General features: G+C 46.1%; 4 pseudogenes; all 4 read left to right on the forward strand.

The window, feature by feature from the left end:
* Positions 1 to 1224: 1224 nt before the first annotated feature.
* On the forward strand, positions 1225 to 1731 carry LOC142456136 (thiol S-methyltransferase TMT1A pseudogene; annotated as a pseudogene).
* A 5871-nt stretch (positions 1732 to 7602) lies between these two features.
* LOC142456137 (E3 ubiquitin-protein ligase RBBP6 pseudogene) lies at positions 7603 to 9235 on the forward strand (annotated as a pseudogene).
* Positions 9236 to 11264: 2029 nt separating this feature from the next.
* LOC142456138 (E3 ubiquitin-protein ligase RBBP6-like) lies at positions 11265 to 19994 on the forward strand (annotated as a pseudogene).
* A 1653-nt stretch (positions 19995 to 21647) lies between these two features.
* Positions 21648 to 22154, forward strand: LOC142456139 (thiol S-methyltransferase TMT1A pseudogene; annotated as a pseudogene).
* The last annotated feature ends 5418 nt before the right edge of the window (positions 22155 to 27572 follow it).

Raw genomic sequence — 27572 nt, forward strand, 5'->3', positions numbered from 1 at the left:
ATCACATGATGGATTACATGAGGAGTGACTCAATCAATAGGATTGGAGCTGCATTCCTATGCAGAAGGGATCACCCTGACTCCCTCAGGAAGCACAAGGCTCTCTGTGATAGGATTATCTCTATCCATCTTCCAGGAAACCCACCACTGCAGCTAAGGTACAGTTTTCCCTCTGTTATCAGCAGCCAATCAACTGCAAGGGAGTTCCCTCAGCAGTTATTCCCAGGCTGGATCCTCCATCTGGTTTGTCCTCAAACCTCCAGTTCTTTGGACCCTGCCTGCAGTTCCTCGGACTCTCTAGCCGCCGCCGCCACTTTACTCATCAACCTTGCTTTGAATCACCTCGACCCTCCGAAATCCTGCGGGCGGACCTACCTACAGATTTTGGCACTAAGTGAGTCATTTCCCTCCCTCAATTTCTTCCTAGATGTCTCATAGTCGGTTCAAAATTTACCTGTCCTAAACAGACATCTGATTTCTTGAAAAATCTTTTTCTCTGCCTGGGTTGCCTATCCCAATAAACAACCTCCCACTCACCAAAAACTTTGAGGTCATCAATAGTTTTCTCTCTCTCTCTCTCTCTCTCTCTCTCTCTCTCTCTCTCTCTCTCTCTCTCTCTCTCTCTCCAATAAATCATTTAGCTGTGGGTCCCCTTTTAATGTGTCAATCAAGGGTTTGAGCTCTTCCGTGGGGATGTCCCAGCAAAGGTGGAATCCAATGTATACCTCCCAGCAGCTTGTGAAAACCACTTAACGTTTTTACGTGATTTTTTTCTAATATGAAGTTACTGTGTCTGTGGTCCAGTATGAAGGCCGCTTGTCTGAATTTGACGAGGAGCAATCATTAATTGAGAGGTGGCCTCACTCATGTGTACATAGGTTTGTTACACTATTTCATTATGAGGTGCAACGATTAAGGATCATCCTGGTGTTGGATGATGTAGGCCTCAGCAAAGCGTCCTCTGAGTGGTTCTAAGATGTTTCCTGTAATATACTACTGCATGGTGACACTATTCGCCAGGATCTGAGATAAAGTTTTAGATGATACCGCTTGGTATGGACCTTCTGGTCTAATTCGGGAAGGGAAAATGTAACCCTCTCGTGATCAGCAGGATCTACCTGGATAGTATAAACACAATCCTGGTGGCTCAGCTACGTGAGTCTGAGAGTTGGTGCCCAGAAGACAAGAGGAAGGTTCTCCTGTAGGGAGTGACCTGACCTGCGTGATGGAGATTGCCGTCTTCCTTCTCAGGCTGCTTGTTGGCATCCTGGCATTCCCCGTGTACCTGCTGCACTTCCTGGGTCTCTGGAGCAGAATGTGCAAACAGTTCTTTCCCCACTTCATGGTGAGGTTCACTGCCATGTACAATGGGCAGAAAGAGCAGGAAGCGGGAACTGTGCAGTCGAATGCAGGAGTTTGCCGGCACATCTGGGAAGCCGTCGCTGCTGGAACTGGGCTATGACACGGGGGCCAACTTCAAGTTCTACCCACCCTGATTCAGGGTGACCTCAGTGGACCCCTATCAAAACTTTGAGAAGTTCTTGATGTAGAGCATCACTAAGAACCGTCACCTGCAGTTGGAGGGCTTCGTGGTCTCCCTTGGGAGAACGTGCACCAGGGGGCAGATGGCTCTGTGGCTGTGGTCATCGGCGCCCTGGTGCTGTGCTCGGTGATGGACCAGGAGCAGATTCTCCACGACGTGTGCAGGCTGCCAAGACCGAGAAGTGGCTAGTCAATAGGCTCAATAGGATGATATGCAGCAGTAAGCACGCCACAAAGGAATCTAGGCAAAGATACAGAACAAGCATCTACATGAAGGGGAACCAGTTACATAACAACGGTGTTCGACGTCATGCACAAAGAGCAAACTGAGGCAAGATGTCATATGACCTGTTTCAGTGGCAACATAAAGTTGGGGTCAGTTTGGAGGAATAGACGCCCCATCTATTCTGACATCCGTTGCTCCCGCACTGGAAGAGTGATGGGCAGGACTCAAGAGTAGGAGAAACAGCTGCAAAAAGCTTCTCGTATTGGGAACGTGGAAAGTGTGAAGTATGAATTTAGGAACACTGGAAGTGGTCAAAAATGAAATGGAATGCATGAATACAGTTATTCTAAGAGTAAGCTGAAATGGATGGACATTGGCCATTTTGAATTAGAGAATCACATGATGGATTACGTGAGGAGTGACTCGATCAATAGGATTGGAGCTGCATTCATATGCAGAAGGGATCACAAGGCTCTCTGTGATAGGATTATCTCTATGGACCTTCCAGGAAGCCCACCACTGCAACTGAGGTGTTTATCCTCTGTTATCAGCAGCCAATCAACTGCAAGGGAGTGTCCTCAGCTGCTTCTCCAGAGCTGCATCCTACATCTGGTTTGTCATCTGACCTCCAGTCCTTTGGATGGGAGCCTCCTGTTGCCTGCTGCTCCTGGGACTCTAGCAGCCTGTCATTGGACATTTCAACCTTGCTTTCCACCCTCTCAGCCATCGGAATCTTGCTGTCTGACCTGCCGGCCCATCGTGGAAGGACCTTCAGGAAATTCGTTAACCCACCGAAGTGAGTTGGATTGAGCTTTCTGTACCGTTGCTTGGACTAATTGGCTGTTCTGGTCCTCTTTGCTATATAACTTATCCTGTTCTGTTTCCACTGTCACAAGTGTCGTGGTTTTGCTGGTCTAGAGAACGCTGCCTAACACAGGAGCCCACTGAAATTCAACAAGTCATTGTGCATGGAGGAGAGTCTTTCTAGTGACTCTCTCCCTGTCCTGAAAGTAAAGAAATCTTAGAATTTCCTCTTTTCATGCCCAGCTTATTGTGCTGTCCGCCATTTCCCTATAAATGGTCCCCACAACAGTGGGCACTGGCTTTCATCAGTGGTCCAGTGGAATGCAAGGACCCGTGGTCGTACAACACAGGCACTTGGCTGCTCACTGAATGGGTGGGAGTTCAAACCCACCCATTGGCTCCACTGGAACAAAGATCTGCTCATCTGCTTCTGTTCAAATTGCTGTAAATGGTTTTCTTGAAGGGGAATCCACCAGGGTGACTTGAGCTGGTGACGCTTGCACCAGTGGAGCTTCTGGGTCTTGATTTGGGTACGGGGTAGGGCAGGACTCAAGATGGCAAACAGATACAAAAATTTCTCATGAATGGAACTTTGAATGTGAGGAGTGTGAATGTAGGAAAATTAAGAATGGTGAACAATGAAATGGATGCATATGAGGAGGTGCCCCACCACCCCCAAATGCAATGTTTTTCAAAGCTTTCTATTTAAATGTTTTTATACAACCTTATCACTTTCAAAGTACTCTCCATTTCCCTTAAGACATTTGTCAGATCCGCGATTCCACTTTTTTTTATTTGGGGGCTCTTACAACTCTGATAACAATCTATACATCAATTGTATCGAGCACACTTGTACATATGTTGCCATCATTCCAAAGATTTTCTTTCTACTTGAGCCCTTGTTATCATCTCCTCTTTTCCCCTCGCCTGCCCTCACCTTCACCTCGTGAACCCTTGATAAATTATAAATTATTTTTATATTCATATTATACACCATCTGCTATCTCCCTTCACCCACATTTCTATTGTTCGTCCCCCGGGGTAGGGTTTATTTATATGTCGATTATTGGGATTGGTTCCCCCTTCTGCTCCCATCTTCTCCCTCCCCTCGTGGTATTGCACCGTCCATTATTGTTCCTGAGGGATTTATCTGTCCTGGATTCTGTGTGTCTAGAGCTCTTACCTTTGCCAGTGCGCATGCTCTGGTCTAGCCAGATTTCTTTGTAAGATAGAACTGGGGTCAGAATAGTGGGGTGGGGAGAAGGCATTAAAGAACTAGAGGAATGTGGTGAGTTTCATCAGTGCTGTAAGGCGCCCTGACTGGCTCGTCCCTTCTTGTGACCCTATGTGAGGGGATGTCCAGTTGTCTAGAGATGGGCTTTGGTTCTCCAGTCTGATCCTCCTCATTCCCATCAAAACACTTGGTTATTTGGGGTCTGCTGATGCCCGTTACTTGGTCCTATCAACACCTCATGATCACACAGGCTGCTATGCTTCTTCCATGTGGGCTTTGTTCTTTCTGTGGTAGAAGGCCGCTTGTTTAATTTCAACCTCTTCAGACCCCGCACGCTATATCTTCTAATACCCGGCGTCATCAGCTTTCTTCACCACATTAGCTAATGCGCCATTTTCTCTCCTGCGATCTTGTCAGGAAATTGAGCATCATAGGATGCCAGGTTATTAGAACAAAGTGTCGTGTTGATGGAGGATATGAGTACAGGCCGATGTCTGCCGGCTATCTTTATACTTAATCTATAAATATATGTTCATAGACCTATATCCCTAGCCTTATGTATTCATATATTTATATACGTACATGACATTATTTATACCTCTATCAATATCTTTTGCCTCCTAGTTTTTTCTTCTGTTTCCTTTAACATCCCCCCTGGACCACTAGCATGTTGTGCCATCAATTGGCTCTCTGGACCTCCTCTCGGCTACATTGCACTTGATTGAAGCCCACCAGGCAGTCTTTGCCCTCCTTACCATCAATTTTAAATCCCTTGTTGTTCCCTTGTGCCGGGGTTTTTTGACTTCCCCTCCCTATCCCCCGCCCACTCTTCAACTCCCTCCCCCACCCACAACCTTAGGATTCATTGTTTTCTCCCCCAGAGTGTTTATCCTGCCCGTCCTGTAAAGATAGGCATGGGAAAGAAAAGAAAGAGGGAGGAGTAAAGCCTATGGAGAGTTCGAGGTCTGTCTGCTGACCCTTATGCATAGTTTCTGCTTGGGTCTGATGCGGTGTAAGGTCTGCCCCCCGAGTCCAAAGTCTATTTTCAGAATTCTCGGGAACTTGGTTGCTCTGCTCCCCTTGCTGCTCTGTTGTGCTCCCTTAAGGTTACTCGCTGGGGTGAGGGGTTCAGACTGGGCACAATTCCCCTACTGTGTCTCTGGTACTGCCCCCCCTTGGCTCTGTGGGTCAGTAAGGGCATGCTGTGACTTGTGGGGGAGCCAACACTATGGTCCTCTCTGTACATTGGCTACTCCAAGTGGGAACATCATCCTCAAAGCTTGATGGGTCAGGATGCTGTCCACTCTCTCTCATTCTCTCCCTTTTTCCTTCTTTGTTTGCTCCAGCGTGGTCTGGTAAGACCTGCCATTCTCCCCGGGCTTTACCTTAAGTGCATTCTCCTGGAGAGAGGGTTTGGCATAGCTGGAAAAGGGGTTGGCCTGGCCAACCAGACCTCTCTGCTCGTTCACTGCTTCGTGCCAGTATGCTGCCCTCAAGGCCTGGTACAGCAGGTTGAGGTCTGCTCCCTCTCGCCATCCCTTTCCTGTGGAGACATTAACGAGTACCCTCCCCTGTGGATTAGTGCCTGGTTCCCCCCTCTCCCCCCTGCCTTCATCTTTCCTCCCTTGTTTTCTCTTGTCCCACCCGCCCTACTTTTTCCCTTCTGTGTGTTGGCAAGTTGGGTGCATCATTGGGCTTGGTCTGTCCCATGCCTATGTGCCTGTCTCTCAACCTGTAAATTATGGAATAAACTTTTTCTTCTGGTCCCACTGTGTTTTTTGGATCTACCTCAGTGGACTCGTCTTGCACTTGTCCTTCTGTTCTTGGCTAACTTCTCTTAGCATAATTTCCTCCATCTTTTCCCAGGAGACAGTGTCTTTTGTGTCTCCATCCCTGTTTTTTAGTGATGAGTAGTCTTCCAGTGTGTGTGTGTGTGTGTGTGTGTGTGTGTGTGTGTGTATGTGTGCCAGAGTTACCCCATCCACTGTCTCTCGATAGATTTCAGTTGTTTCCAGACCTTTGTCAGTGTGAATGGTGCCGAAAGGAACACTGGAGCACTGATGACTGGACACAGTCTATTTATTACTTATTCTGGGTATATGTCCAATAAAGGGATTGCTGGTTTTAAAGGTGCATGGGGCAGGAGAGGTATGCTGTTTTTGCCCCCAAAAGATGGCATACGGAGATGCCTGCGTGAGCACGTGCTGTGTCCCTGTGGAAGAAACATTCCCCTGTCTCCCACTAATCAGGTCTTTTTTGTGACACCATATTACACAATCTTTTCAGAACCTCTAAGTAGAAAGCTTGATTAGCAGTCTGACCTGGTAGAAAGAAGTCCAAATGCACTGTGCCCCTCACATCAGAAAAACAAATGATGGCAACATATGTACAAGTGTGCTTAATATCATTGAATAGTGGGTTGTTATAAGATTTGTCAGAGACCCCGCCCATAAAATGATAAATAAAAATTAAGGATCCAAGGAAATCATAAATATAAATAACTAGATTTATTATGGTAAAAAATAAAATATAAATGAGAATCATCTTGGTCTTTGATTTCTCTTGATGAGCATTTTTGGGATGAGGTGATGTTGGCTTCTTCCACTGACTTGATTGATGTTGGCTTTCTGGGTCATGAGGATAGCACCACGTCTCACCTCTAATGACCTGGGGGGAAAGTCTGGGTCACTTCGGAACTGTTCTTTCAAAGCATGGCACGTTTCTACTGCACACTTTTCCTCAGTCAGTCACAACTGAGGAACACATTTTGTAGTGACCCTTCTCATTCCCAAATCTTCCGTTAAAGTTCACTGAACCAAGCACCGCTCTCCTCCAAACAACATCCCATCTTCAGTGGTCTGTCATCCGTCTCAAGCACAAGTGCATGACTGTTGTCAGCAATTTCGTGAGTTCAGTGAGTTGACGGATGACCAGAATAAGTTCTGCCATCCATCGTCATTTCACTTTACTGAAACGAAAAAACCACTCCTGCGCTTGAGTTTCTGAAACAGTTCCTGGTGACCAGAGAGAACCTTCCCAAGCAACACCACTGGTAGCACTAACTCAGAGCGAGTCGCTCAATGCTCACCTGGCAGGAACAAGGCACACTAGGAAAGCTCTACTCGCCCAGCACCATTCCGGTGGTTGTTTTTTTGTTTTTTGTTTTTTTTTTTATTACTCCCTCATATGCATCAATACCTTAGATTAGTGAGCTGAAATGGACTGACATTGACCGTTCTGAATTGGAAAAGCATATGATGGACCGTGTCAGAAGTAATCCAGCAAGAGGAATGGACTTGCAATCCTCTTCAGGAAGGACCTTGCTAACTCCGTGAAGTACAGGGCTATCTGTGATAGGAGTATCTCTATCCACCTGCCAGGAAACCCACGACCGCTCTTAAGGTGTAGTTGTTCCCTCTGTTTTCAGCACCCAACCAATTGCAAGGGAGTTTCCTCAGCTGGTCTGCTTTGTCATCTGACGTCATCCTTTGCATGTGAGCCATTGACCTCTCCTGTCGCCTGCTGTCCGTGGGAGTCTCCAGCAGCCTGCCTCCTTGATTTGAATTGTCTCAGCCATCAGAATCTTGCTGTCTGACCTGCCAGCCCTTCTTGGGTTGATCAGCCCTGCAGCTAGGTGAGTGAGAAGAAGCCTAAAACCTAACACCACAGACAAAAAAAAACTTGGCCTCTGCAACCACAGTAGCCATTTCTTGTAGATGGACTGTTCTGTATATTCCTCTTCTCTACAGAGCGCAGTCGTACACAGTGAGATATCCAAGAACGACTCCTCTGCAACCATGCCTGGTGTGCATTATAAATTTGCCTCTAAACTCAACTACGACACCATCGTCTTTGATGGGTTCCACATCTCCCTGTGCGACCTGAAGGAGAAAATCATGGGGAGAGAAAAGCTGAAAGCTTCTACCTGCAAACTGCAGATCAGCAAGGCGCAGACGAATGAAGAATACACTGATGACAATGCGCTGATCCCTAGGAATTCTTCGGTGATTGTTAGAAGACTTCCTATTGGTGTTGTGAAATCTGCAAGCAAGACGTCTGGGATCAGTCCAACGGAACCAGCGATGGGCACTTTGCGAGCAATGCACGGCTCTTCTGCGTCCGTTTGTGCAGCCCAGCTGACCAAGGCTGCCAATCTGGCTGACGCCAATGCTTCTGAAGATGACAAGATTAAAGCAATGATGTTTCAGTCTGCCCACAAGTATGACCCAATTAATTACCTGAAGAAACCTCTAGGTCCACCACCTCCTACTTACATCTGTTTCCAGTGTGGCAAACCTGGACATTATATTCACCATTGCCCGACAAAGGGGGAGAAGAACTTTGACGCTGGCCGTAGAATTAGAAGGAGCGCTGGCATTCCTAGAGCTTTTATGATGGAAGTGAAAGATGCTAACGTGAAGGGAGCGCTGCTGACCAGCTCTGGACAGTATGCAGTCCCCATCATAGATGCACAGGCATATGCCCTTGGGAAGAAAGAGAAGCCCCCCTTCTCCCCAGAGGAACCAAGCTCTGCCTCCACAGAAGAGGATCCGATCCCAGCGGAATTGGCCTGTCTCCTCTGCAAGGAGCTGATGACTGACGCAGTGATCATTCCGTGCTGTGGAAACAGTTATTGCGATGAATGTGTGCGCACAGCACTCCTGGAATCAGATGAACATACGTGCCCCACGTGTCTTCAGAAGGAGGTCTCTCCCGATACTTTAGTTCCCAATAAGAATCTACGGAAGGCTGTTGAGAGGTTCCAAAATAAGACTGGCTATACACAAAGACTAAGAAATGAGTTCCCTCCACCACCACCACTGATTCCAAGGCACCTACAACCTCTGAAGAGATCTCCAATATCCAAACCACAGGATCCTCTGATGAATCCAGCGATATCCTCCTCAACTCACCCAGCACCCTCAATGCCGTCATTGGCTTCCACACGATCTACCTCGGCTCCTCTTGCTCCTGGAGCTCCATCTTCTACCGCAGCTCCTGTTCCTGATGTAACTGCCACAGTGCTCATATCGGTCCATTCTCCTTCCTATTCACCATCACCCGCACATCCCAGAAGAGACAGAGGCAAGAGCCGAAGTTACCGGTCACGGTCCAGATCTCATGGATACCATCGATCGAGGTCAAGATCACCACGATATCGTCGACATCATTCATGATGAGGATCTCCTCGAGCGTTTAGGGCACAGTCTGATACTAAACGGAGTGCTCCCCAAGGAGAAACAGAGCACCAATCTGCTCATCGACTCAGAAGAGCTCCACCACCTTATGCGCTAAAAGCTATTGCTGGGAGGAGTGTAGACGCGGTAGAAAAGGAGCGTTGCAGAGAAAGGGGAAATGCTGAGTGGTGTGAAAGTGCGGACATGAACCTTTTCTGCATCCAGAGCTACTAGAGACATCTCAGACATCTAGAGAACATAGAGGGGCTGAGGAAGATCAAACCGACTTCTTGTTGTCCCAAGTTGAGACGATGCTACACCTGTCCAAGATGATCCCATGGATGCAGAATCCACCGCTTATACATCGATAGCTCATGTGAATTATGGAAGGATGTGATATACATTTGAAATCATAATGAAAAATTATGAAAATATTTAGAAAATAAAATAGAGTTAAAAATAAATAAAATAAAAAATAAAATAAATAAAATAAAAAATAAAAATAAATAAAATTAAAAAAAATAAATAAATACCAGAAAAAATAAATAAATAAAATAATATCTGAGTAAGACAAGAAAAATATATATAAGCCAAAGCCAAAAGGTGACAAGACTAAATGTAAAAATGATGGATCTACTGTATCCAGGGAAGAAAGATTAAAACCTACTAAAGAATCTCAAGAGGTAGCAAGTGGAGGATGTGAGAAATCACCAAAATCTGAACCTCCACTTAGAAAAGCCACAGATTGATGGGATATTTTCCTTCATTTGCATTATTTGTATTTTTGTCTTTATACAATTATGATTATAGCCTCGCCACCTTATTAGAATTTGTTGGGCTTTTTTTTATTATTCCTGATGGGTCGCCAACTGTGAAACGTTGGAGGAATGGATCCATAAGGAGATATCCTGGTACAAGGGGTAATGGGGATGCAGGCACGGGGAAGGACCATAGCGAGGGAAAGGGGATTTGGGGAGTAACACTAAAGGACAGAGAGGGGAGGGAGCACTAGAACGGATTGTGTTTGAACAAGTTATTCTAAAGGCAAATTCACCATGGGAGTGCAGGGGTGCACGAAGATTGATTGTATAATTCTCATTGACATGTCTCAACAACTGAGATGTTGAATTGAATGATATGTAATTTATGTGCCAATAAAATTGATGTCCGTTCTGTTATATTCTGTTTATACTCATTTTTATTAGGGTGTACCTCAGAAGCGTGTCGCCATTGGGGCTCACTCTCTTGAAGCCGTGTTATTTGTTGCCTTATTTTCATTAAGTGAAAACCAAGGATGTTGGGCCCACAGGCAGAGAAATTAGAAAGGGCATTAGGGAGCGAGCATAGATAGGGGTGCAGATAAGAGGGAGCTGATGTCAAGAAATCCAGGGAGGAAAGGAAGTTTTAGAAAGCATGTATGATTATGGAAGAAATTCCACAATTATGTTTGACATGATTGGATTATGGAATGATAGGACATGTAATGGCTCACGAGTTACAGCAAATTAAAGAAAAGGCATAGGTTCAGGTGTGGCTTTGGGGGTCCCACTAAATGCTAGCTCCCACTTAAGAAAAATTTGTTCTTAAACCATAACCCTGTTACATACTCACCTTCATGATGCGATCACTACAGATAAGGATTTGGTGAAGAAAGCAGATGGTAACATGGGAGAAAAATATAAAACGAAAGAAAAAGTGTGGAGAAAGATTTTTAATCGTTTTCATTGAAAACTTCTGAAGCAGAAGGACTGAAACAGGAAAGCGTGTGAGCAAAACACAGAGTGGGACCTGAACATGAAAGGATGGATAGGCCCTAAAGCCCATTCATTATACTCCCTCGGGACCCCCATGCTCTGCATCCCCTGCTGCTCCGTTGCATGCCCCCACTGTTTGCTTCAGTGTACTTGGGCCAGCTCAGTGGCACATCCCCCCAGGTGTCTCCATTGCTGTCCCGTGTAGGGCCATCGGTCAGTGCAGGATGTCGCTTCCCGCCGTGTGGGCAGCTGTATGGTCCTCTCTGTACAATGGTCCCTTCGAGCCAGGCTATCGTCCTCGGAGCTTGGTGGACCCAGGTGTGCTCCAGTCCGTCGTTTTTTCTCCTTCCTTTAGCTTGTCTTCCTTCTGGAAGTGGTGTGGTAGGTCACTTCCTTTCCCACAACAGACGATCTCCTTTCATTTTCTGTGTACTCCCTTCAAATGTGGGGGTCGTGCTAATTCTGAAGCAGAGTGAACTGAAAGAACTGAAACAGGGAAAGCATGTGACCAAACCTGACCATGGAAAGATGGCTAGGACCCCTGCCAAGGACGGCATTCCACCACCTAAGACGATCAAGATCAACAGAAAAACTGGGGAGCAATATTGGAGGTACAGAGGATATAACTAATATCAAAGAACCCTCTGAAGAACGGACGTCAACATCCAGGAAAGTTAACCAGGAAAAAGTCCAAGGAAAGGTCAGGCAGAAGTAAGTGGAACTGAAGGATCCAGCTCCCCTCTAGGGGTGGATTATACTCCTAGATGCTCAGCACGTGGCCGTCCTCTGCAGAAACCAGATGCAAAAGGACTGTCACTGAAACTGTGGGAGAGTTTAAGGATGACAATAGAGCTCCTGCTGAAAATGTTATTAATATGATTTGGTTCCTCAACCCAAAAGGGATCAAGATGACTTTGGATCTGGAGAAGAAGATGATGTTAAATCTACACAACCAACATGAAGTCTAGGAAAGCCTGTAGTATTATTTAAAGCAAACTAAAGTTTGGCACTAAGACTGAAAATAGAATCAAGTATAAGGACAAAACGAGTGACCAACGTCAGAGGAAATTCAGATTCAGTAACTCAAAGAAGTGAGTCATAAAACAATGCATGAGATTGAAAGTTCCAATAGCTCTACATCTAGTGAAAAGGGACAAACCAAAGATCGGGATTATTGGATCTTGGCAAAGGGAAACCCTGGGGAGGGCAAAAGTAGCATCAGCCAGAGAGAGAGAGAGTCATGTAGACCGTCTGAATGAAAACGTGACATTTAAAAATCTGTCTGAACCGACTAAATAGACTAGAACTTCATGTAACCATGAATCCATTCATGGCTCCTTACATAAAAACTTCATGCCCCATAAAGACCAAAAAAAAAAAAAACAACTAAGACCACAGAGATTATTCAAGTTCCAAGCGCAGGGTGGGAAGAAGTGAGTCAAAAAGAAGACTCTCCTCGGCGGAGTAAATATTCTGCATCCCCACAGAAAGAGAAAACACAGATGAAAGGGATTTGCCTCAGATGGGAACAGCAGCCCTCCAACCCCACCCCCACCCCCAAAAGTCATTGAAGTCTCTAGAGTCACAGAAAACTTCATGATCACGAAGCTAGTTCAGATTCTAAAGATGCTAAGGTGAAGAGACAAAGTCTGTAGATACAAACTATAGAGATCATGACAAGCATGTATCAGAATCAAGGGATTATAGTCCAGTAGCAATAAATTACTGCATATCCTTAACCCACCAGACACACACATTGAAAGAGAGCGAGTTGTTGGGCAAATTGACAAGAATTCTATCAAACCTAAGCCCTAGTTAAGCTAGTCCTCTTGATTTTCCTCCGACTTAAGGAGAGAAAATGATGAAGTGAAATTTGATCCAGATTACAATGAAAATGACAGGGAAAGTAATGTATTTGTACAAGAAGAAGCATCAGGGGGCAATGTGAAGGAACTGAAAGAGAAAGTGATGGAGGAAGCAAAGAGAGTGCGGACACGGCACAGTGGGTCGGTGAGGTGGGACCAGGAGTCACAGTCAAAGCAGTCCAAATAGAAGCATAGCCCTTCTGGAAGCCAGACCCAAAGCCACAGACGCAGCGCAAGCTCAGCAGAAAGTCAACTCAGTAAGAAGACAAAGATGCAGAGAGAAACGGAGGAGCACGGAAACATGAAAAGCATTAGAAACATAAGGATAACAGAATGTCAGGTGAACAGATACATGGGATGGTGTAAGATATGGCAAATAATAATATATAATATAAACGTAAGGCTTCCTGGGAGGGAGGCAAGAACACAGAAGGGATAAAGGGGAGCTGAGATCAAAGACTTCAAGAAGAAAGACAGATCATTGAAACTGATGGTGGTAGAATTTGAACAATTATACTTGATCTAATTGAAATATGGAGTGTTACAATATCTGTAAGAGCTCACAATAAAATGATAAGAAAAATAAAATAAAAAAAAAAAAGAAACGTGAGAAGCCTGCAGGGACTGGAGCAGAATTGGAAAAAAGCGAAGAACAGAAACACAAGAAGTCAACACAGACAAAGGAGGAGGGGAAAGATGAGAGAAGTGACATCTGTCACTGTGTAAAAGGACAGATTTGTTCATTGTCTAAATTGCAAAGTCTTCTCTATCGATTTTGTTATAATGTGAGGAAATTCAAACCTAGTAACTCATGACATGGACAGTCCTTGCTGCACTTAAAATATTGCCGCTTGATTACTTAATTTTTCATGAGAGCTTGGTAACACGAATTTTTGTACTGAATTGTGAGTGGTGTCCACGTAACATGAGAGGTGTGGCCAGGACCTATGATTTTAGCCACCATTCATCAGTTGGGGCGGAGTTTACTGTGCGGTGAAAGTTTCCCATTTGAACTGTTTTAATTGCCGGGCAGAAGCTGATATCTGTTTTAAAATAACTGCAGAAGGATTTGCGGTAGTCATTGCCGGCCCCGTTGTGTTGCTTTTGGATTACAATAAAACTTTTCCATAAACGTAAAAACAAAGCAAGAGAGAACAAACGTGGTTGTTAGGTATCGGCAAGTTAGTTCCAACTCACAGCGACCCAATATGGGCCACAGAACAAAACATTCCCCGGTCCTGCACCGCCCTCAGCTGCTAGTGGAGCCCACTGCTGCAGTCACTGCATCAGTCCGTCTTGTTCAGGGTCCTCCTTTTACAGGCTGCCCACGACTTTATCAAGCTTGGTGTTCTGTTCCAGCATCTGATCTCTGCGGATAACATATTCATGTGACAAAGCCCATGAGAAGTCTTGCCATCCTTGTCTCTAAGGAGCATTCTGACTGTACTTGTTCCTAAACAGATGTTTGTTCGGCAGAGTCCATTGGACTTTCGATATTCTTCACCAGCTTCACAACAAATACATCGATTCTTCTTCGCTCTTCCCTGCTCTAGCCCAACGTTCACAGGCAGGTGAGGCCATGGAAAATACCATGGCTTGGGTCAGGCCCACCTCCCTCCGCAAAGTAACCTCCTTGCTGTTCAACACTGTACGCGGCACATTTAGTCTCTGCGATGCATCACGTGCTCTCCCAACTGTTTCTATTGATCTTGACTGTTTCTCTTGTTCCTGAGCATTGATTGTGGATCTAAGCAAGATGAAATCCTTCACAAGTTGCGTCTTTTGTCCGCTGATCATATTGGCCCAATTGTGAGCATTTGGGTTTTCTTTACAGTAAGTTGTAATAAATGCTGAAGTTCTGTGATACTTGATCTTCATCAGCAAGTGCCTCCCTTCCTCACCTTCAGGAAGCAAGGTTGTGTTGTCGCAGGTTGTTAAGGCATCTTCCCCCAGTCCTGATGCCACATTCTTTTCCATAGAATGCAACTTCTGTGATGATTTGCTCTGCACGCAGATTGTATAAGCATGGTGAGAGGGTTCAGCTGTCACACACACCTTCCTCAATGTTAAACCCCGTGGTATTTTCTTGTTCTGTTCACACAGCTGCCTCGGAAGCTAGGTTCTGTATGAGCATGATGAAGTGTTCCGGAATCCCCATTCTTCTCAAAGCTATCCGTATTTCTTGTGAGCCACACAACCGAATGAACGCCTTTGCATAAGCAGTAAAACACAAGTAAACCTCGTGTAACACAAATTGTTTGGTCACAACGAGATCTAAGGAAGCACTGGTAGAGGATGATAAATGGGCCAAGAAATGAAACGTGGGGTCCAGCGCACAACTGAGATGATCCTAAGGAGTGACTGTACAATTTCATGGGATAAATAAAAAAACAGGCAAACAGTGTAGTACGCTCACGTCTTTCACAGAGTCAAGAACAGAGAGGGAGAAAGTATCCTCCAGCAGGTGTATATTGTCTTTGGGTTAACAAGCCCCATCCATCACAGTCTATCGCATAAGGAACAAGTTGGACAGTGTCTTAGCCCTAGATATCCAGGGCACGATGGGGGAGAAAGCTAATAGTAGTACTGGGGCAGGCAGAGGAAACTGACTGTCCCCCGAGTGGGGAGAACAATAGAAACATGATGTCTGCTCCCATGCTGAAGGGCTGCCTGCCGCATAATGAATGACCAGCCATGTGCTTGTAAGGGGTTCCACTAAGGTAGCACTATTATGGGAGGATTTTGTGGGGATGGTTTTCAATTAGGAGAATGTGTCTAGGACTCATCTCCAACTCAAAAATGTGAAGGCCTCCCTCCATCGAAATCCGGCCTCCCAGGATTCAAGAGTTTGTCCACATACACTCTCCTCCTGGTGCCCAGTTCCCCACATTTCCCGCTTTTAGAGTACATTTTAAATTGAAAAGGGTGACGTGGCTTGTTTCGGTACCACTTTGCCTTCTATGGAAGCAGCATGTGACGGTGCAGGCAACGAACAATGACACTGAGTCGCACAGTCAGACTAGAACCTAACACATGGAAACTGCTTGAGGTAAAAATTTCCTTTCTCAGCTGATTGATGTCCAATGAGACATGTTCCTTACATCCCTGCAAGTGATTTACAATTAAAGTCCAGCTATGTATACTAATATTATACAGATCAGGAATTATGCCCCCAAATTCTAATGTTCAAGTTCGTTTTAGCATCAATTGATGTTGAAAGTCCATTTTTATATCTTCTAGCAAATCAACAGTATGTTGTATTCGTCCAGTCACTTTTGCATAAATTGTCCAGTTCTGATAGATTCCTGGATTGCCTCTCAGGCAACATCAGTGAGATAGTGAAAGTTTTTTGTGCCACCTGGCCAAGAAACACATGTGGGATTAATAGAAGGCCGAAGAGATAAATGGCTGAGTGAGCCTCAACTTTCTTGTTGTCGAGCCATTTGCTCTGTGATGGTCAGAACAGGGTGCAGCTGCCTTGGTCAGTTCCCTGCTTCAGCTGGCAAGGCTCACTTCCTGCAAGACATCACTGAGGAGAAGCCACATGGACCTACCCCAATGCAGCCCCGGGTGCTAGAGCAGCCGTGTGGAGACCCTGTCAGCGTTGAGATGTTTACACATTCACTTACACATTTGTCTTTCCTCCTGCATTTGGCATCATTCCGCGTGTTTTGTGAGATGGAGAAGGACTTTATGGATCGGTGTTGGACATATGGGTTAGTGTTGGACTTGTGGGCTTGGGCAGCAATGGGTTGGATTGTGTTCTTCGTGTGCACTTAACCTTTATGTAAAACTCTCTTATACATGAATTTCTGTGGATTTGGTTCTCTGCAGTACCCTGACTAACACAGTCAGCAGTGGCAGATATGATTACAACTCTTAGGAAACATTGCTTTCTCATGAATCTGTGAGCTTTTCTGGACGTTTCTGACGTGTATTTATCTCCGGTGCCTGTGAAAACACAAATAAAGAGCCCCTCTCCTTGGGCTGTTAGTGTCCTGTGAAAGAATCATCCTGGAGATTGGATGGTTTCCTCATCTCCTCCTTGTTCTTCAACTTTCTCCACAAGAGGTCGCACCCTCCTAAGGGGAATCCATTTGTTTTCTCCACCATCTCAAAAAGAAGTAAGAATCTCCTCAGACCCTAGAGATGAGTAACCTGTCATCCTCCGTCCAGCATCATTCTTCCACCAGATTCTTCCACCAGATCTTCTCCAGATGGCTTTTCTCTTTGGTGGTGGAAAAATGTTTCTCCACCCTCATTATGTTAGAATTTTTTTGTAAGGGAGTAAATATTTAGTGTTGATAAAGCTAAATGAAGACTTACGTGTATGGAAATCACCTTTGATCTCCCCCTTCCGTTTCACTCATTGGGATTTGGTGTGCCCAATGCCCGTTCATTGAGGGCCTGGCCCTGAGCATTTAAGGGACACCTGTGACATGATGAATGTTCCAATCTTAACAAAACTTCCTACACCCTTTGCTGGCGTACGTGAGGCTATTGTCCATTTTCAGATGTATTGAAGTGCCCACCCCAGTGAAACAGGACAGTAAACGGCTGCTGGTGTGCTCTGTGGATTGTCAGGTCATAGGTGGCACCCATAAAAATCCGAGAAAGAACTATAGTGACGTGTACAAGCCCCTAGGCATCGAAATGCCGGTATAGGAGTGGTATATATTCGCCGGGGTGCATTTGACTGGTTTCCTCACCAATGAGCTCTATCAGCTCCCTTCCTAAGTGAGTGCATTCTCTGACGATCTGTCTAGCTTGACCCTAAATTTAGATTATGCCTAATTAGATGACATACCTTGGTCTTAGGCTAGCAGCGTTGTTGTGTAAAATTGGATGCTCAGCCCTGGAGACTGTAAGAGTATTGAATGCCTGTGAGGTCCAGCCCCGACCTCCGATGGGCCCTCGGGGACAGTTTGGTCATCAAAGGGAAGAAATTGAGAGACAAACAAAAGTTTTGGGGTGCTTACTACGGCGTGGCATCAGTAACAAGGTCTGAGCAGAAGGAGAGAACATGTATTCTTAACATCAACTTATAGATTCTTGGGGCATTCAAGCCCCCCTCAGTACAGGGAACCACACAGAGTGGGCTGTACCCAAACCCCAGAGGTCCCTGAGTTCATTGGAGGAGTAAGCTAACAGCAGTGCTGGGGACAGGTCAGGGGGAGTGACTGTCCCCTGAGCAGGGAGAGCACTAGCAGCCTGTCTGCTCCTAGAGTTAAAGGTGCCGGCCACATAGACCTCAGCATGTGTGCTTGTAAGAGGTCACTTTAAGGTAGCACTATTATGGGAGGATGTTGTGCGGATTAATCTTAGTTATAAAAATTGGATTGGGGCTCATCTTTAACTCGCAAGTGTGAAGACCTCCATCCACTCAGAATCCTGGCCTCCCAGGCTTCTTAAATTGTGAACATTAAGAATTTGTGTGCATACACTCTCTTCCCAGTCCTCAGTTTTCCACAAATGCCTTTTGGGTTACCCCGTCTGCATTGCTATTTCCCTTAGAAATGGACGCCGGCACACGCGTGCGTGCCCTAGTGTGTGCTAATGAAGAAAGAATGGCGGTAGGATGCTATTTGAGTTTGCAAGGTGAAGAATTACTTCCCAATGGCTTTGCTGTTTCCATGACCAAACACTTGCACATTAAACGCCGAGTAACTGGTTGTGTTCACAGCCTGCCTTACATTTTGAAGAACAGAATGCGAGTGAATATTCGGTTTCTGAGCACAGCCATAGTCAGTTTGGAAGGATTGAGTGAGGGGCCACAGTGGGCTGCTCTGCTGTCCCCGGAGCCGTCTGTAAGTAATGAGGGGCTCCCTCGAGCCCCTTATGGCATGAGACTTTGGTAATGACCCATGCAGTTGGTTGTAGGAACGACCAAGCTTCCCGAGAGAATAATGGCGAGCTAACTTCCCACAAAATTCCGCTAACACTCTCTAAAGATCTATAGAAAATTCCCAAGCCCTTTTTATCTGAGTGGGGGTGTAAGGTAGAATTATGATGGACGGGTTGTTCCCACTGAGTGGTTCACCGCCATGCTGGCCTCTGATGACCACCTGTGCTATTTGCTCCCAATAGGACCAACCACGTTGAAGCCCATATTGCCTAGATGTCTCCACTCTCGAAGGTTTATCTTCCTGGGCTAACAGAGCCGTGGGGGTGATAGGTGTGTGAAAAATGTCCAGGTGAATACTCATAGCTGGGGTCCTGCGATAAGCCTTTCCTTGGCTAGTGCTTCCTTCTACAAACTGGAACTGACAGCGAGCCGTGGGGTGAGCGCTCTAGGACTATGTAGTGTGGGTCCCGTTTAATGTGTCTATCAAGGGTTTGAGCTCTTCTGTGGGGAAGCCCCAGCAAAGGTGGAATCCAATTTATACCTCCCAGCAACTTGTGAAAACCAGTTAATGTTTTTACACGGTTTTTCTAATATCAAGTTACTGTGCCTGTGGTCCAGTATGAGGGCCGCGTGTCTGAACTTGACCCGGAGCAATCATAAATTGAGAGGTGGCCTCACTCATGTGTACATAGGTTTATTACACTATTTCATTGTGAGGTGCAACGATTAAGGGATCCTACAGGGAGTGGATGATGTAGGCCTCAGCAAAGCATCCTCTGAGTGGTTCTAAGACGTTTCCTATAATGTACTCCTGCATGGTGACACTATTCACCAGGATCTGAGATAAAGTTTTAGATGATACCGCTTGGTATGGACCTTCTGGTCTAATTCAGGAACGGTGAATGTAACCCTCTCGTGATCAGCAGGATCTAAATGGATAGTATAAACACAATCCTGGTGGCTCAGCTACGTGAGTCTGAGAGTTGGTGCCCAGAAGACAAGAGGAAGGTTCTCCTGTAGGGAGTGACCAGACCGGCGTGATGGAGTTTCCATCTTCCTTCTCAGGCTGCTTGTTGGCATCCTGGCATTCCCCTTGTACCTGCTGCACTTCCTGGGTCTCTGGAGCAGAATGTGCAAACAGTTCTTTCCCCCACTTCATGGTGAGGTTCACTGTGATGCACAAAGAGCAACGGCAAGGAGAAAGTGGGTGCTTTGCAGCACCCTGCAGGACTTTGCAGGCATATCTGGGAAGCTCTCCCTGCTGGAACTGGGCTATGACATGGGGGCCAACTTCAAGATCTACCCACCCGGATGCAGGGTGACCTGTGTTGATCCCAAACCCAACTTTGAGAACTTCTTGATGAAGAGCTGTGCAGAGAACCACCAGCTGCAGTTGGAGAGCTTCATGGTCTCCCTGGGGAGAACGTGCACCAGGGGGCAGATGGCTCTGTGGCTGTGGTCATCGGCGCCCTGGTGCTGTGCTCGGTGATGGACCATGAGCAGATTCTCCACCACGTGTGCAGGCTGCCAAGGCCAAGAAGTGGCTAGGCAATAGGCTCAATAGGATGCAATTCATCATTAAGCACAGCACAAAGGAATCCAGGCAAAGATACAGAACAAGAATCTACATGAAGGGGAACCAGTTACAAATAACGGTGTTCGACCTCATGCACAAAGAGCAAACTGAGGCAAGATGTCATATGACCTGTTTCAGTGGCAACATGAAGTTGGGGTCAGTTTGGGGGAATAGACGCCCCATCTATTGTGACATCCGTTGCTCCCGCACTGGAAGAGTGATGGGCAGGACTCAAGAGTAGGAGAAACAGCTGCAAAAAGCTTCTCGTCATGGGAACTTGGAAAGTGTGAAGTATGAACTTAGGAAAACTGGAAGTGGTCAAAAATGAAATGGAATGCATGAACATAGGTATCCTAAGAGTAAGCTGAAATGGATGGACATTGGCCATTTTGAATTAGAGAATCACATGATGGATTACATGAGGAGTGACTCAATCAATAGGATTGGAGCTGCATTCCTATGCAGAAGGGATCACCCTGACTCCCTCAGGAAGCACAAGGCTCTCTGTGATAGGATTATCTCTATCCATCTTCCAGGAAACCCACCACTGCAGCTAAGGTACAGTTTTCCCTCTGTTATCAGCAGCCAATCAACTGCAAGGGAGTTCCCTCAGCAGTTATTCCCAGGCTGGATCCTCCATCTGGTTTGTCCTCAAACCTCCAGTTCTTTGGACCCTGCCTGCAGTTCCTCGGACTCTCTAGCCGCCGCCGCCACTTTACTCATCAACCTTGCTTTGAATCACCTCGACCCTCCGAAATCCTGTGGGCGGACCTACCTACAGATTTTGGCACTAAGTGAGTCATTTCCCTCCCTCAATTTCTTCCTAGATGTCTCATAGTCGGTTCAAAATTTACCTGTCTTAAACAGACATCTGATTTCTTGAAAAATCTTTTTCTCTGCCTGGGTTGCCTATCCCAATAAACAACCTCCCACTCACCAAAAACTTTGAGGTCATCAATAGTTTTCTCTCTCTCTCTCTCTCTCTCTCTCTCTCTCTCTCTCTCTCTCTCTCTCTCTCTCTCTCTCCAATAAATCATTTAGCTGTGGGTCCCCTTTTAATGTGTCAATCAAGGGTTTGAGCTCTTCCGTGGGGATGTCCCAGCAAAGGTGGAATCCAATGTATACCTCCCAGCAGCTTGTGAAAACCACTTAACGTTTTTACGTGATTTTTTTCTAATATGAAGTTACTGTGTCTGTGGTCCAGTATGAAGGCCGCTTGTCTGAATTTGATGAGGAGCAATCATTAATTGAGAGGTGGCCTCACTCATGTGTACATAGGTTTGTTACACTATTTCATTATGAGGTGCAACGATTAAGGATCATCCTGGTGTTGGATGATGTAGGCCTCAGCAAAGCGTCCTCTGAGTGGTTCTAAGATGTTTCCTGTAATATACTACTGCATGGTGACACTATTCGCCAGGATCTGAGATAAAGTTTTAGATGATACCGCTTGGTATGGACCTTCTGGTCTAATTCGGGAAGGGAAAATGTAACCCTCTCGTGATCAGCAGGATCTACCTGGATAGTATAAACACAATCCTGGTGGCTCAGCTACGTGAGTCTGAGAGTTGGTGCCCAGAAGACAAGAGGAAGGTTCTCCTGTAGGGAGTGACCTGACCTGCGTGATGGAGATTGCCGTCTTCCTTCTCAGGCTGCTTGTTGGCATCCTGGCATTCCCCGTGTACCTGCTGCACTTCCTGGGTCTCTGGAGCAGAATGTGCAAACAGTTCTTTCCCCACTTCATGGTGAGGTTCACTGCCATGTACAATGGGCAGAAAGAGCAGGAAGCGGGAACTGTGCAGTCGAATGCAGGAGTTTGCCGGCACATCTGGGAAGCCGTCGCTGCTGGAACTGGGCTATGACACGGGGGCCAACTTCAAGTTCTACCCACCCTGATTCAGGGTGACCTCAGTGGACCCCTATCAAAACTTTGAGAAGTTCTTGATGTAGAGCATCACTAAGAACCGTCACCTGCAGTTGGAGGGCTTCGTGGTCTCCCTTGGGAGAACGTGCACCAGGGGGCAGATGGCTCTGTGGCTCTGGTCATCGGCGCCCTGGTGCTGTGCTCGGTGATGGACCAGGAGCAGATTCTCCACGACGTGTGCAGGCTGCCAAGACCGAGAAGTGGCTAGTCAATAGGCTCAATAGGATGATATGCAGCAGTAAGCACGCCACAAAGGAATCTAGGCAAAGATACAGAACAAGCATCTACATGAAGGGGAACCAGTTACATAACAACGGTGTTCGACGTCATGCACAAAGAGCAAACTGAGGCAAGATGTCATATGACCTGTTTCAGTGGCAACATAAAGTTGGGGTCAGTTTGGGGGAATAGACGCCCCATCTATTCTGACATCCGTTGCTCCCGCACTGGAAGAGTGATGGGCAGGACTCAAGAGTAGGAGAAACAGCTGCAAAAAGCTTCTCGTATTGGGAACGTGGAAAGTGTGAAGTATGAATTTAGGAACACTGGAAGTGGTCAAAAATGAAATGGAATGCATGAATACAGTTATTCTAAGAGTAAGCTGAAATGGATGGACATTGGCCATTTTGAATTAGAGAATCACATGATGGATTACGTGAGGAGTGACTCAATCAATAGGATTGGAGCTGCATTCATATGCAGAAGGGATCACAAGGCTCTCTGTGATAGGATTATCTCTATGGACCTTCCAGGAAGCCCACCACTGCAACTGAGGTGTTTACCCTCTGTTATCAGCAGCCAATCAACTGCAAGGGAGTGTCCTCAGCTGCTTCTCCAGAGCTGCATCCTACATCTGGTTTGTCATCTGACCTCCAGTCCTTTGGATGGGAGCCTCCTGTTGCCTGCTGCTCCTGGGACTCTAGCAGCCTGTCGTTGGACATTTCAACCTTGCTTTCCACCCTCTCAGCCATTGGAATCTTGCTGTCTGACCTGCCGGCCCATCGTGGAAGGACCTTCAGGAAATTCGTTAACCCACCGAAGTGAGTTGGATTGAGCTTTCTGTACCGTTGCTTGGACTAATTGGCTGTTCTGGTCCTCTTTGCTATATAACTTATCCTGTTCTGTTTCCACTGTCACAAGTGTCGTGGTTTTGCTGGTCTAGAGAACGCTGCCTAACACAGGAGCCCACTGAAATTCAACAAGTCATTGTGCATGGAGGAGAGTCTTTCTAGTGACTCTCTCCCTGTCCTGAAAGTAAAGAAATCTTAGAATTTCCTCTTTTCATGCCCAGCTTATTGTGCTGTCCGCCATTTCCCTATAAATGGTCCCCACAACAGTGGGCACTGGCTTTCATCAGTGGTCCAGTGGAATGCAAGGACCCGTGGTCGTACAACACAGGCACTTGGCTGCTCACTGAATGGGTGGGAGTTCAAACCCACCCATTGGCTCCACTGGAACAAAGATCTGCTCATCTGCTTCTGTTCAAATTGCTGTAAATGGTTTTCTTGAAGGGGAATCCACCAGGGTGACTTGAGCTGGTGACGCTTGCACCAGTGGAGCTTCTGGGTCTTGATTTGGGTACGGGGTAGGGCAGGACTCAAGATGGCAAACAGATACAAAAATTTCTCATGAATGGAACTTTGAATGTGAGGAGTGTGAATGTAGGAAAATTAAGAATGGTGAACAATGAAATGGATGCATATGAGGAGGTGCCCCACCACCCCCAAATGCAATGTTTTTCAAAGCTTTCTATTTAAATGTTTTTATACAACCTTATCACTTTCAAAGTACTCTCCATTTCCCTTAAGACATTTGTCAGATCCGCGATTCCACTTTTTTTTATTTGGGGGCTCTTACAACTCTGATAACAATCTATACATCAATTGTATCGAGCACACTTGTACATATGTTGCCATCATTCCAAAGATTTTCTTTCTACTTGAGCCCTTGTTATCATCTCCTCTTTTCCCCTCGCCTGCCCTCACCTTCACCTCGTGAACCCTTGATAAATTATAAATTATTTTTATATTCATATTATACACCATCTGCTATCTCCCTTCACCCACATTTCTATTGTTCGTCCCCCGGGGTAGGGTTTATTTATATGTCGATTATTGGGATTGGTTCCCCCTTCTGCTCCCATCTTCTCCCTCCCCTCGTGGTATTGCACCGTCCATTATTGTTCCTGAGGGATTTATCTGTCCTGGATTCTGTGTGTCTAGAGCTCTTACCTTTGCCAGTGCGCATGCTCTGGTCTAGCCAGATTTCTTTGTAAGATAGAACTGGGGTCAGAATAGTGGGGTGGGGAGAAGGCATTAAAGAACTAGAGGAATGTGGTGAGTTTCATCAGTGCTGTAAGGCGCCCTGACTGGCTCGTCCCTTCTTGTGACCCTATGTGAGGGGATGTCCAGTTGTCTAGAGATGGGCTTTGGTTCTCCAGTCTGATCCTCCTCATTCCCATCAAAACACTTGGTTATTTGGGGTCTGCTGATGCCCGTTACTTGGTCCTATCAACACCTCATGATCACACAGGCTGCTATGCTTCTTCCATGTGGGCTTTGTTCTTTCTGTGGTAGAAGGCCGCTTGTTTAATTTCAACCTCTTCAGACCCCGCACGCTATATCTTCTAATACCCGGCGTCATCAGCTTTCTTCACCACATTAGCTAATGCGCCATTTTCTCTCCTGCGATCTTGTCAGGAAATTGAGCATCATAGGATGCCAGGTTATTAGAACAAAGTGTCGTGTTGATGGAGGATATGAGTACAGGCCGATGTCTGCCGGCTATCTTTATACTTAATCTATAAATATATGTTCATAGACCTATATCCCTAGCCTTATGTATTCATATATTTATATACGTACATGACATTATTTATACCTCTATCAATATCTTTTGCCTCCTAGTTTTTTCTTCTGTTTCCTTTAACATCCCCCCTGGACCACTAGCATGTTGTGCCATCAATTGGCTCTCTGGACCTCCTCTCGGCTACATTGCACTTGATTGAAGCCCACCAGGCAGTCTTTGCCCTCCTTACCATCAATTTTAAATCCCTTGTTGTTCCCTTGTGCCGGGGTTTTTTGACTTCCCCTCCCTATCCCCCGCCCACTCTTCAACTCCCTCCCCCACCCACAACCTTAGGATTCATTGTTTTCTCCCCCAGAGTGTTTATCCTGCCCGTCCTGTAAAGATAGGCATGGGAAAGAAAAGAAAGAGGGAGGAGTAAAGCCTATGGAGAGTTCGAGGTCTGTCTGCTGACCCTTATGCATAGTTTCTGCTTGGGTCTGATGCGGTGTAAGGTCTGCCCCCCGAGTCCAAAGTCTATTTTCAGAATTCTCGGGAACTTGGTTGCTCTGCTCCCCTTGCTGCTCTGTTGTGCTCCCTTAGGGTTACTCGCTGGGGTGAGGGGGTCAGACTGGGCACAATTCCCCTACTGTGTCTCTGGTACTGCCCCCCTTGGCTCTGTGGGTCAGTAAGGGCATGCCGTGACTTGTGGGGGAGCCAACCCTATGGTCCTCTCTGTACATTGGCTACTCCAAGTGGGAACATCATCCTCAAATCTTGGTGAGTCAGGATGCTGTCCACTCTCTCTCATTCTCTCCCTTTTTCCTTCTTTGTTTGCTCCAGCGTGGTCTGGTAAGACCTGCCATTCTCCCCGGGCTTTATCTTAAGTGCATTCTCCTGGAGAGAGGGTTTGGCATAGCTGGAAAAGGGGTTGGCCTGGCCAACCAGACCTCTCTGTTCGTTCACTGCTTCGTGCCAGTGTGCTGCCCTCCAGGCCTGATACAGCAGGTTGAGGTCTGCTCCCTCTCGCCATCCCTTTCCTGTGGAGACATTAACGAGTACCCTCCCATGTGGATTAGTCCCTGGTTCCCTTCCCCCCTCTCCCCCGCCCCCCGCCTTCATCTTTCCTCCCTTGTTTTCTCTTGTCTCACCCGCCCTTCTTTTTCCCTTCTGTATGTTGGCAAGTTGGATGCATCATTGCGCTTGGTCTGTCCCATGCCTATGTGCCTGTCTCTCAACCTGTAAATTATGGAATAAACTTTTTCTTCTGGTCCCACTGTGTTTTTTGGATCTACCTCAGTAGACTCGTCTTGTACTTGTCCTTCTGTTCTTAGCTAACTTCTCTTAGCATAATTTCCTCCATCTTTTCCCAGGAGACAGTGTCTTTTGTGTCTCCATCCCTGTTTTTTAGTGATGAGTAGTCTTCCATTGTGTGTGTGTGTGTGTGTGTGTGCCAGAGTTACCCCATTCACTGTCTCTCGATAAATTTCAGTTGTTTCCAGACCTTTGCCAGTGTGAATGGTGCCGAAATGAACACTGGAGCACTGATGACTGGTCACAGTCTATTTATTACTTATTCTGGGTATATGTCCAATAAAGGGATTGCTGGTTTTAAAGGTGCATGGGGCTGGAGAGGTATGCTGTTTTTGCCCCAAAAGATGGCATACGGAGATGCCTGCGTGAGCACGTGCTGTGTCCCTGTGGAAGAAACATTCCCCTGTCTCCCACTAATCAGGTCTTTTTTGTGGCACCATATTACACAATCTTTTCAGAACCTCTAAGTAGAAAGCTTGATTAGCAGGTTGACCTGATAGAAAGAAGTCCAAATGCACTGTGCCCCTCACATCAGAAAAACAAATGATGGCAACATATGTACAAGTGTGCTTAATATCATTGAATAGTGGGTTGTTATAAGATTTGTCAGAGACCCCGCCCATAAAATGATAAATAAAAATTAAGGATCCAAGGAAATCATAAATATAAATAACTAGATTTATTATGGTAAAAAATAAAATATAAATGAGAATCATCTTGGTCTTTGATTTCTCTTGATGAGCATTTTTGGGATGAGGTGATGTTGGCTTCTTCCACTGACTTGATTGATGTTGGCTTTCTGGGTCATGAGGAAAGCACCACGTCTCACCTCTAATGACCTGGGGGGAAAGTCTGGGTCACTTCGGAACTGTTCTTTCAAAGCCTGGCACGTTTCTACTGCACACTTTTCCTCAGTCAGTCACAACTGAGGAACACATTTTGTAGTGACCCTTCTCATTCCCAAAGCTTCCGTTAAAGTTCACTGAACCAAACACCGCTCTCCTCCAGACAACATCCCATCTTCAGTGGTCTGTCATCCGTCTCAAGCACAAGTGCATGACTGTTGTCAGCAATGTCGTGAGTTCAGTGAGTTGACGGGTGACCAGAATAAGTTCTGCCATCCATCGTCATTTCACTTTACTGAAACGAAAAAACCACTCCTGCGCTTGAGTTTCTGAAACAGTTCCTGGTGACCAGAGAGAACCTTCCCAAGCAACACCACTGGTAGCACTAACTCAGAGCGAGTCGCTCAATGCTCACCTGGCAGGAACAAGGCACACTAGGAAAGCTCTACTCGCCCAGCACCATTCCGGTGGTTGTTTTTTTGTTTTTGTTTTTTTTTTTATTACTCCCTCATATGCATCAATACCTTAGATTAGTGAGCTGAAATGGACTGACATTGACCGTTCTGAATTGGAAAAGCATATGATGGACCGTGTCAGAAGTAATCCAGCAAGAGGAATGGACTTGCAATCCTCTTCAGGAAGGACCTTGCTAACTCCGTGAAGTACAAGGCTATCTGTGATAG

This window comes from Tenrec ecaudatus, chromosome 9, assembly GCF_050624435.1.
Source record: "Tenrec ecaudatus isolate mTenEca1 chromosome 9, mTenEca1.hap1, whole genome shotgun sequence".
Lineage (NCBI taxonomy): Eukaryota > Metazoa > Chordata > Mammalia > Afrosoricida > Tenrecidae > Tenrec > Tenrec ecaudatus.